At 43.0% G+C, this 11,594-nt stretch overlaps 1 protein-coding gene across 1 annotated transcript in view; it reads left to right on the top strand.

The window, feature by feature from the left end:
* Positions 1–2,646: 2,646 nt before the first annotated feature.
* fut8b (fucosyltransferase 8b (alpha (1,6) fucosyltransferase)) overlaps positions 2,647–11,594 on the top strand; it is a 93,208-nt gene continuing 84,260 nt past the window's right edge. The window contains 1 exon segment of the mRNA XM_034220269.1: positions 2,647–2,856. The gene's annotated coding sequence lies outside the window, so the exon portion shown is untranslated.

The raw sequence follows: 11,594 nt of genomic DNA, 5'->3' as shown, positions 1-11,594 counted from the left end.
GTTTCTCTGTAGCAGTGCACGTACAGTTGGTGTTCTGCATACATGTGTGCCAGCGACAAATATAAATGAACTCTTGAACCATGAGTCATTTATGTAAGGGGTTAAGCCTGCTTGATGAAACCAAACTGAAAGGTCTTCTGAGTCATATTTCCTCTTTTAACTGACTCTTACCAAGAAAATGATTCAGGCTGATTCATCCCATCCCCTCCCCTCTCTGTAGAGAGACACTGCACTGTGGCCCCTGCACCACATGAAGGCGCTACTGCATCAGCCGTAAGAGACTGCTACGTGAGACGGAAAATATGTGTGTACCAAATATAGGAGGTGGTTGTTATTGTGATTCAGCTCCTCGCCACCGGAGTGAGACCTCTCAGAGGCATGCTGGATATTTTTTTCAAAGATGGATGGGGAAACAACAACAACAAATGAAAAGCCTTTGGGTATTATGAATTTGATTTAGTGGTTCAATTTTCAAGTGAGTCTGAAAAAGGAGATGGGAAAACATCCATATGCAGTAGTTCACAGAGAGTGATAGTAAATTGCATGTTCAAGGGCAACAAATTACTACCTGAAAGCCTGTTTACTGTTTCACAGCACACATCCAGACACTCAAACACACCATCCTTGGCTTCTCTTGTTGTTGTGCTTGAAAACATACTTGGCCCTAACTGGTCAATTTATGATGTTTAAAAAGGTGTTTAGTCACATTCAAAGAAAGCTACTGCAACAAAATGTCTTAAACTAGAGTGAAAAGACACCAAAAAGCAATTGGTGAAAATCTTTGTTGAGTCGTTTTCAAGTTTAGTGAACATTTCTGCTGTATCAAGTTGAGTACATAAAATGAATGCCATGCAGTCTGAACCATAACTGTGTATTACTGAATAAGCAGGTCTCCAGGAAGACTGCTGAGCTTGATTACGTCCGGCGTTTACCGCAGTGATTTATCGCTGTGTATCTGATGACTCCTCCAGAAGCCCTGTCCACTCAGGTATGTTATTTACAAACATAAATAGGATGAGCTTTGCAACAAAATCTTTTACAGAATATTAATAAATAATACAAAAAGCTGACATTTGCAGAGCAGTAAATTGAATTTTGTAAACATAAAAGAAAAACTGGTATTCATCCCATACGTTATATTTTAATTCTGCTGGAAACAGCAATTCACTGCTGTAATTACAAACACAGTGTAGTTGACATCCGATATGTTTCTGCCATATGTTTTTTCAAGTCTTGTAACGCTGTAATTGATCTTACAGCAAGTATATAATGTGGCAGGAACGTTTTATTTTTACTTTTCAATGTTCTGTGAATAGTGGTTCTGAGTTTTCTTTTGTCTTTGGCGCCCACAGTTCAAGAAATGACAGGCTTTCTTTGAAATGAGACACACTCATTATGAAAGCACTTTCAGTTTCCGTCTGATTTTACCTCACACATACTTTCCACTTGAGAAAACGTGGCAATGATGTGCGTTCCCTGGTCACTTGCTCTAACTGTTGTATCCCCAAGTCCACATGATGTGAATGTATGAGAACATTTTCGTCCAAACAATTAGATTACACCAAGATAGATGTTGAAACCTTTCTGGCTGACAGCTCAATGTAAAATGTTGACATCATAATTTGGAAAATCTGTCTAATCTGAGCATCTGAGTGATGACACAGCCTATTGTAAATTCCCAGTCTCATCGACAGGGTAAAAAAAAAACTGCTTCATCCGTATCACTATATTCCCAACTGCCCGAGTTTACCAAAAAACGATTAAAAAACATTGGATATCAAAGATATTTGGTTTCCCTTATCACTCAAGTGAGAAATAATCAATGTATGATTAATATGTTGAGAAAAAGTGGATTAACAGCCAGAAAACTTGAGTTTTGGAGCTGAGTGCTGCTCTTGGGAAATGAAAAGCAACATATTCAGTCTCGATATGAGTGAGGACTCAAGGCACTTTGGTACATACGATCCAAGAGACTCAGCCATGCGATGCTGTGCCAGTGAAGGTCAAGCAGGGTGTCACCCTTCAGGGGGGGGGGCTGTACCCACCATCACCCTGGTGGCACAGGGTTCGTCTGTCTTTCAGCCCGACTGCAGTACAGCAACCTGACACTGGTGTGCGCACTGCAGCTTCCAAGGCAGCCAGTAACAGACAGGAAATCAGACCACCGTGCCTTCAAAATAAATTACCCAAAGGTTACATTTATTTGAAATATGGATGCAAGTTTATTTGTATATCCATATAACACAAAATGTTTCATATTATAGATGTTTAATGGGAATTCATTTGAATTTATGTAGAAATTTCACAAAACAATTGGCAAAAAAGTTGCATAAATTACCTATTATTTATTATTTTGTAGCTATTAAATAACTCAAACACAAAGGTTGAAGTCGTCAAATATACCTCACAACCATTCATAAAAAAGCTCACTACTTGAATTAAGCTCAACCAAACAAAACAAAAACATTTCATATTAAGTTTAAATTCAGATGATTTGATAAAAAGACAATATGAAATCAAAAATATAATTATACCACAATCAACTGTGGCAAAAACACAAACCAAATTAGTTGTTGACAACAGAAACATTGTTGCGAGTTGCACACATCGTATTCATTTGAAAAGGTGTGACCGGATATGAAGTTTCCCCCTCTCTGGTTTGCTTTGACACCGGCCGTCCAGCAGATCCCCACAGAGCAGCCTGCCGTATTCACAGATCCCAGCTCTCCCAGTTCCTGTTTCCGCCGCAGCCTTTTACCCAATTTTCTGGAGCAACACATCTGTGCTGCCGCTGCGTCAGACCCGGTGTCCGCAGCCCCGGTCGGATGCCGCTGGAAGCCGGTGTATCATGTCAAGGTAGGTGATGATAACCCTGCTGCATGGTGGAAATGTAGGAGCTACGGAGGCTCAGATTCCCCCACTACATCCCGGCCTGTTGACTGTGTCGCTGCTGAGATGACGGTGACCAAATAGCGGTCACGGTAGGAAGGAATTTCTGGTCCCGTTATGTTAGCGCCGTTACTCGGATGTTATTGCTGTGCATCAGGGGGGTGTTCAGTTGCTTCTTCGATACAATATATCCACTCAAACCACCCCGCGTTTATCCTTTGTTGCTTTATTCGCGCTGTGAAAAAGCAAGTGTGTATGTTCAAAACAATTTACAATGTATCCGCGGAAAGACAACTGTAGTCAGTCGGAAACGTCTATTAAGAACCGCAGCATTACCTGAACCTTGCAGTGTGAATGCATTTAGTGTTGGTTTAACTTGGCGGCCGTTATTTAAAGGCTAAATGCATCAACAGTGCTAGAGGCGTGTAGCCTATAAGCTAACTGTCTGTTTGACGTGGGCACATATTAGTTTCTCGCCGTTAAATGAATAGCTATTGCATTTGTCCTCCACTATTGCACACCACGTATAAATAAAGACACTTGACATAGGGAGGTGTCCATGACAAGTGTATCCTTTAATGTGTTTTATGTATGACGAGTAGACAAAGCAGTTGCCTGTGTTTCAGCCTCGGTGCTCTGCTAGGATCAGAAATGCTTTGTAATAATCACCACAACCAGGCGTGTGTTTGTATTTAGTATCTGGAGGTGTGGTTAATGTGTACTAATAATAAAGGCCCTTGATGTGTGATTAAGTTGGTAAAACGGTGGTCCAAGCTTCACCTTCATCACATGAGGGCAGTCAGAGGGAGCAGGGAGTTGGGTCTCTGCTTTCCATCCCCTCTTTAGCACACACACTTTACAAAGCTTATGAGAAAATACATGGCAGCATAACAGGCGGTGTGTGTGCTCCTGTGTTCAGTGTAGCTCAACTGATGAAGTCTGGCGTCAGTGCTGGTAAGGTTCAACTCCCAGCAGGAGTCCCATTAGATTAAAGATGTATGCCTTCGTGATGTACAAGTGCCTCCAAAACTCACATTGTGAACTCTCAGTATATGGGGGGGTGCAATGTTGTCATGAGCTCAGACTCGCAGCATGTATGTTGCTTATATGATGGATTAAAGGGAAATTAAATTGCTTTCACATGCAATCGATTTGTGATGACGAATGGCTTTTTTAGTCTTTTAGCTGTAGTATTTAATATCACTTAATGTCTGCAGGTGATATTACAGGTCATATTTCAACTTTTATTTTCTTTACAGCATATTGTCTGACGATAAATTATTAGCTCATAGGGTTGCAATTATCTTTTGAGTTTCGATCCATTTACAGCCAATATGCATTGTGTTCTCATTTGAATTGTAGTCGCTGACAAGGGAGAAACCCAACACTCATGGACAACCAATGCATCATTAATGTTATCTAATAAAGCCAGCCTGGGTAACTGGAAGCAGATTGATTGACTTACCCATTCATGAATAAGTAAACAGCCATATATATTGCGGTGATGTCGGTCCATGCCATGGCGGGGGAATCTTGGATTTGAGAGGAATGTGCTGCTTTAGATACACTTCTGTTTGAATACGTACGGTTTCAAACTGTCAGACTAATTATTCTACATAAAGCAGAGTGACTCGAGCTTTGGCAACAATTTGCTTTCATCTGGGCTCTGCCATTTTGGGGATGAATAGCCATGGGTGGATCCATTTATATCAGCCAAGTGCAAAAAATGACATTAGAGCAGTTCATTTCAGGCTGTGCCATTTTGATGAAGCACTTAAATGAAATATTAGTGATAACACTCAAACTCACCCCAGAAATGTACTTGGCAGGTTTGACGTTTTTTGTGTTGTTTCTGCTTGGTGAGTTGATTGCATTGGACACATGTTGTATTTGCTACCATGTAGCTACTGAAACACATGATACTGCATCTATAATAAAGGAGATGTGCTTTCTACTGGGTAGACCCCCACTTTCTCACTTGAGCTGCTTTCTCATTTACCTCCCTCTCTCTGCCCTTTGTGCTCCCATCTTCCATGCCTCATGCCACTGTCTGTCTTCATTTTTGACTAATGAGTTCATTAAACATATTAGTGTTGCTCTGCCAAAGAGGTTAGATGTGGTGCAGTGAGCAAAAATGGGCGGTGACTCATTTCATAGTTTTATCTGTATTTAACACCGTGCACATTTGTCACATGGCAAGCTCCATTTCTCTGTTTGGTTTAGCGCAGCAAGCCACTGCCAAGAGGAGTTTTATTTGAAATCGCTTGGATTTGTTTTTCATTTCAATTCTGTCTGCAATACCAGCCTGTCACCTGCACAGCAAGTGCCTCTGTTTGCATGGAAAGCCATTCTAATTTCAAGCATCACAGTGTTTTGGCTCACTGTAAAGTGTGTGTATAATGTTCATACAGCCCCTTTTTGTCCCAGATATATCAATTTTTTTTCAGAAAACGTCAAAGGAATAAGAAGAGAAGGCTGAATAGAGCTATGAAGGAAACAAACAACATATTTTGAAGACATGTTCTCAGACTGGGGGCCCCAAACACAAAGAGCATTGAAGTGAAGAGGCTATGCAAGACATGGCAATGCTTGTAGCAAGCGGCAGTAACAATGCTAAGAAAAAGAGGGGCTCATCTGGAAGCATTGTCTTAGTTAGTATTGTTAATCTCTGTGCAGCGTATTTCTGCATCCCTATTCAGGACATTATAGTGTAAATAGAGCAGAATCTGTTGAATAGAAGCCTTAGCAATCTGCTTTGAGGAAGATTGAAATTATTATATATGGATAGACGCACGCCCAACCAAGACAAGAAATATAAACAGTGGATTGCATTTGTCATGTGAGAATGACATAAACCACTATTAAAGAGAAGAGAACATAATCATTAACCTCTTAAGATGATAATGCCCTTTGGGAGAATCTTAGTGACTTTGTGCATCAGAGTAGGTACTTTAGAGCTAACCTGCTGCGTGCAATGAGCGTGAACATACCTGTAGTCTATGGTCTCTCATAGGCTTGCAGAATGCTGTCTCTAAAGGGCACAATCTGTAGGAAAAAGGCCTTTCTGCCATCACTCTTCTCCTGCTCTCATCCTTCCGCAGGGCCATTATTATCTGTATTGTAAGACAGAGTGTCTGTCTAGTGATCGTAGGAGCCAATCACAGGGCGAGTGTGGGGCAGGTTTCCATGGAGCTGGGCTGTGAGGCTGCTGAAGCTTAGCTTGAGTTGCATAGCCTGATCCAGGTTGATAGCATTCTCCGGCAGCAGAAAAAGGCCCAGAAGGCCTTCCCTGCTGTATGTCAGTCCAAATGTCTCGCTGCTTGTCTACCTGTCTCTGGATGTAGATACTCTGCTGAATGTTTAAAGGCAGTTTGGAAGAAGGGGAGTTCTGAGAAGGAATTCAGTCAGGCAGGCACAATAGGAGCTTGGCCCGAAAGCTATGTGACATCAGATTGGATTTGTGTAGAGACTGGATCTAGATCACATAATGCCTTAGTCTCAGCTTTTTGGGTGGTTGGAGGATTTGTGAGAATAAATTGGGTTTGGGTTGCGGGGTAGACCAGTCAAAGATCCTGACCTGGACTCCCCCTCAAAGAGCTCTGTCTGGCCCTGCAGGGAGGCTGCCCAGCTGGCAATGCACTCACAGAGAGGATGTGTAGCTGTGCGTGTGTGCGCACGTTTGTGTGCTTGCTTTTGCTGTATCTCGGGGAGTTATTGCTGCTGCAGCCTGAGTTTGGAAGTGGGTCTTACGACATCTCTTTTCGGCTCATTGGAGCCATCCAGAAATAGGCATGTACCCATCCACATGTAGCGCTTACATTTTCCTTCCCCTTTTTTTCTCATTTCAACTCAATAGCACTTAACTGTCCCTCGTTGCAAAACCGCCTGTGTTTCTTTGCATTAATTTGTGTCTATATATGTATGTATATCTTTGTGTCTTTATACTGTATATGCTATTTTGTTTATGTATCTCTGGGAATGCTCAGCCCAAGAACAAGGAGAAGGAAGTACAGCTTGTGGTGCCTCCTCTGTGTGAGGAACTGTATTCACATGGGTATGACACACACTGAGAATGTTTAGCTCATCAGAAAATGTTGAGGGACTCACTGTGGGACACAAACAAACCCCCTCTTCCTGTTAACCACCCACCCACAATCCCCTGATGCTGAGTGCCGATGTCCCATCAAACAGCCTTGTCAGCTCCTCTGAGTCCCCGGCTCAGGCCAGGATCAGAGCGGGCTGGAGGGATTCAGGGATGCTGCTAAAAATGCTCAGCCACATGACAAGATCCCACACTGTCGAGGTCTTACACACCCCACAGCATCAAACTTAAAACAGGATCTTAACCTACTTCAGTCTCTTAAGGGCTCTTTCTAGCATTGGAGCCTGGTGGAAGTACAAACTGTCATAGTGGCGACTACGGATGGAAGGGACAGAGAGTTGGAGGGTAGAAGAGGCAGATGGGTATGGAAGGGGAAATTAGAGAGAAGAGAGAGGTAGTAATTGGGACAGCTGCGCAGCTTGAGGCGTAAGCAGTCAGATCACCCACCTCACTCCGAACCCCTCCAGCCCCCCACACACACACTCTAGACATTCAAAAAAGTGAGCCAAAGAACCAGATGCTGGCCATTAAGTTCACAGTGACAATAGCCCAAATTCATTCTGCATCCAGAAAACAGAATACGCACGCACGCACAGAGGAATAGAAAAAGGACAAGACTATGAGCTCATCTGACAGAATGGGTGCATTTCCCACACTTGGGTAGAAAGGTTGTGTGACAGGTTTGACTCTGCATTGTGGATATTATTCTGTTTTCACTGGAAGCCCAAATTCCCACTCCACCTCTACCCACACACAAGGCCTATTGAAAGGCCTCCATTTAGCCTGTGGTTTTCCAATCCATCAGTACCAGCCAGTATTGGGTGGCCTGTGTGTGACCTCCCCACAGGTCCAGAGAGGGTTCAGGCCCTTGGAAAGTGGGACCTGGACCACGATGAAAGGCGTGCATTATCTTTCTCACAGGCAGGGGGCTATTCATGTCACCAGTGCCAGTCCTGCTTCCTGGAGGGTTTGTTTATATAATGGAGGGGGGTTGATGATTTTGGCGTTACACCTTTGATACAGATTTATCTCTGTGAACTCCATTGCGAGGTCAGCATGTGAGGTCGGCTACGGATTTATTTAGCTTAGCACTAAGTTCCCCTATATCTCTGCCAAGTTCAGAGGAGGTGAGATGGTTAATGTGCATGTGTCCATCTCCGTAGCTATCAAAGAGTTCATTGTATGTGTATGTGTGGAATGTGCAGTGTGTGTTACCGATTGTTGGCGGTGTACTGAGGGGATTGTGAGGGATCGCGGAGGATTGGCCTGATTGGATTTCCGTTGCAGGAGTCCTGTCACCTGGCTCAGCATGGTCCTCTGCAACCCAGCAGGGGAGCAATCAGACATTGTGAATTTACAGAACAATCTGCATGTAAGCACTGCCGGCACAAACACGTCAAGTACATTTTGTTCTTATAAGCCTAGCCCAACATCACCAATATATTCCCCAGTTTTCTAAGAGTTGTTGAAAAGCACTCTGGGAAATATAGGAAATCACTAACCAAAGTCAAATTAGAGGAGGAAGGTTGAAGGAAAGTGGGTACAACAAAACCGTAATTATAACAATCACAGAATATCGCCTGGAGTGCATTGTTCATCCCATATTGATGCTTTTCAAAAAGTATCTGAGGGTGGATTATTCTTTTGTGTGTGTTTCTCACAACTCATTTTCTGGCCGAGGTGGATTTAATTGAGCACATCAGCAAAGGATCAGGGTCGTATTATAACCAGGTAACTGTGAATGGTGTGTTCATTAGTAATCATGTAACATTTGAGCTTAATATATCCGGTCATTACATGTAGACAGCATTGTTTTGGGGGGAAATCATGATGCGTTTTCTTTATTAACCTACGATGATGAGATATAATACAATAGTGGCATGTCGGTTGTGCCAACTGATGGATGACCTGAGTGTTAAAGGCAGGTTCAACCGTGATCCTTGCACAATGACTTGACATTTTTCCATATCGCTGCAATTTGCTTACTCTACGACAGAAGAGGGGACCACAGAAAGCTAGATCTGCAAAATGTGGACAAAGCACTGCCAAAGCATTATTTTGGCAGTGCATTTGAAGTATAGATTTAAGGATGTATTAACTTAATCGATGTGACTTGAAACAATTCCAGGAGCCTCCCATTAAGATGATTGTGGGAATATCTCCCATTGGACCACTCGGTGATGTTCAATCTCGTGTTGCTTAATGCCACGTCTCAGTATTGAGCAGTCCCCTGTGACAGAGAAGTCTCAATCCCAATGTTTCAGTTATTGATTGAGTTATAAAACACATGTATGATTCTAACGCTGCAGGCTTTGCATTATAGATATAGCATTATTCTGTACCGCAGTATCAACTAGGGATGCACGATATTGTGTTTTTGAAACCCATAACTTCCTGCTTCTCAAGACCGATACCGATAACCGATAATATATATTATATATATATATATATTAAATGTACCTGTAGTTTTTGCACACCTGGTGGTAAAAAAAAGACTAGTAGTGAGCAAATGACATGAGCATTACTACTATGAACAAAACAAAGCCAAGAACAGTTTTGACTCTTCAAAGTGACCATATTTATTTTCCCAAACAAATCTGGCAAACTTCTTGCCTTTTTCAAAAGCCTCGTCGATAGGTAAAATCCCCGGTGCCTTTGCAGCTGGCTTTGGATTCGCCGCTAGTTTAGCAGCTCAGGCGTCTTCGTACGCTTTTAACTTTTTTAGCGCTGGATTTGTGAAAAACTCCCCTCTTCCTAAACCACTAATACCACAGTACTGGCAAAACGGGAGGAGCCGAGTGAAAAACAAGCGCCCCTCATCCCAATCCACCCACACCGCAGTATTTGTTTCTTTTTTTTACCCAAAAAATTAGGGATGCTCCGATCGATCGGTCACCGATCGATATCGGCCGATACTCACTCTCTACCGATCGATCGGTGCTCTCTAAACATGCCGATCGCGAGAGCCGATCGCATGACGTAAAATACATGACACTTTTCTCTGTGTGCGGCAAAACAAGCTCGCCAAAATGGCTTCACCGGTCTGGCATTATTTTAAGGTGTCCGAAAAAGACAGTAAAATAGCGGTATGCAACGTGTGTGAAGCAGAAATCCTGCAGCTCCGCCTGCCGGACAGGTAAGCGCAGCGAAACACACACACAGGGAGAACCAGACCGCAGTTCATTTCCTCATATTCCAAACGAGAAATTACGGTAGCAAATCACCCGGTTCTTTACGACCAGAACTATTAACGGGATACAAACCGGAGGAACCAGGCATGGAGGGAGATGGCAGAGACAGTGGGTGAAACTGGTATAGGTTTTCGCCTGTTTGGGGAGTTTATATATATATATTGCTCGCATAAAATCCCCGTTTTTTTTTGCTTTGTATGTCGGGGGCGGGAGATTCATGTGATTGGTTGTTGGTCGCGTTGCTCGCAAAAAATCCCCAAGCTTTCAGACACGCCCAGCTCCAAGATTTTCAAGATTTTTGAAAAGCTGCTGTGTGGACGTACCGTAAAGTGTGTCCACACAGCAGCTTTGACCAAATCTTGAAAATCCTGGAGCTGGGCGTGTCTGACAGCTTGGGGATTTCGCGACCAACAACCAATCACATGAATATCACATGAATATCCCGCCCCCGGCATACAAAGCAAAAAAACCCGGTTCTTCTACACTATTGTCAAATAGGAAGGGCTATGATGAACATTTATTTTTTTAACATTTTGAACATTTATGAGATTAATGTCTATGGTGCTATTTTATGCTACATTCCATGCTGGCTAATGATACTGTCTATGCTTGCTAGCAACAAAGTAAACTAGCAACGAAGTAAACTGGATATAAAATCCCCAAACCAGTTTCACCCACTGCCTCTGCCACCTCCCTCCATGCCTGGTTCCTCCGGTTTGTATCCCGGTAAGTAAATAGGGACTGGTCATAAAGAACCGGGTGATTTGCTACCGCAATAACTAAGTTCTCCTCCATTTTTGTGGAATATAGAAATGAACTGCGGGTCTGGTTCTCCCAGCTTGCACGCGGTTTGATTGGCTAGCGCTTGAACTGTCAGATTTGCATAAACGGATCTGATTGGCTGTCGCTTCCAGCTCAGCCTCAAAAGTTGAACATTGTTCAACTTTGGAATCCTGAACATCCTGGAAATCTTCGCCTCGCCCCCCCACAATGCAGTTCGGCGACAAGCGAGGGAAAGTGACGTCATCCCCATTCAAAGTCAATGGGCGGAGACGCGCTGGAAGCGGTGGACAAATCGCCAAAAGCTGCTGTGTGTACGGGCCGTTAGACCTAACACACTTAGCTATTTTATCTACCTCTGGAACAAGCTAAACTAGTTATTATAAATATATGTATTCTTCATTGTCGGCTCTCATTACTGGATCAGTGAGCTGCATGAGATACTGACAGGCTGTCAGGAGAGGGAGAGAGGAAAAGAGAGCGCTTCCGCTAATTTCTCCCATGTTATTATCCAAAGTGAATGTAAACTTGAATAATGTACATCATTTGAATGTAATAATTAAGTTGATTGTTGTTTGTGGAAGCTCCAGTGAATGAGCCTCAGTGATGTTTAAATCTTCCATTTAGGCCCC

The sequence above is a fragment of the Gymnodraco acuticeps genome, unplaced genomic scaffold (assembly GCF_902827175.1).
Source record: "Gymnodraco acuticeps unplaced genomic scaffold, fGymAcu1.1, whole genome shotgun sequence".
Lineage (NCBI taxonomy): Eukaryota > Metazoa > Chordata > Actinopteri > Perciformes > Bathydraconidae > Gymnodraco > Gymnodraco acuticeps.
The sequence above is the reverse complement of the archived record's forward strand: the minus strand, read 5'-3'. Positions and strand labels throughout refer to the sequence as shown.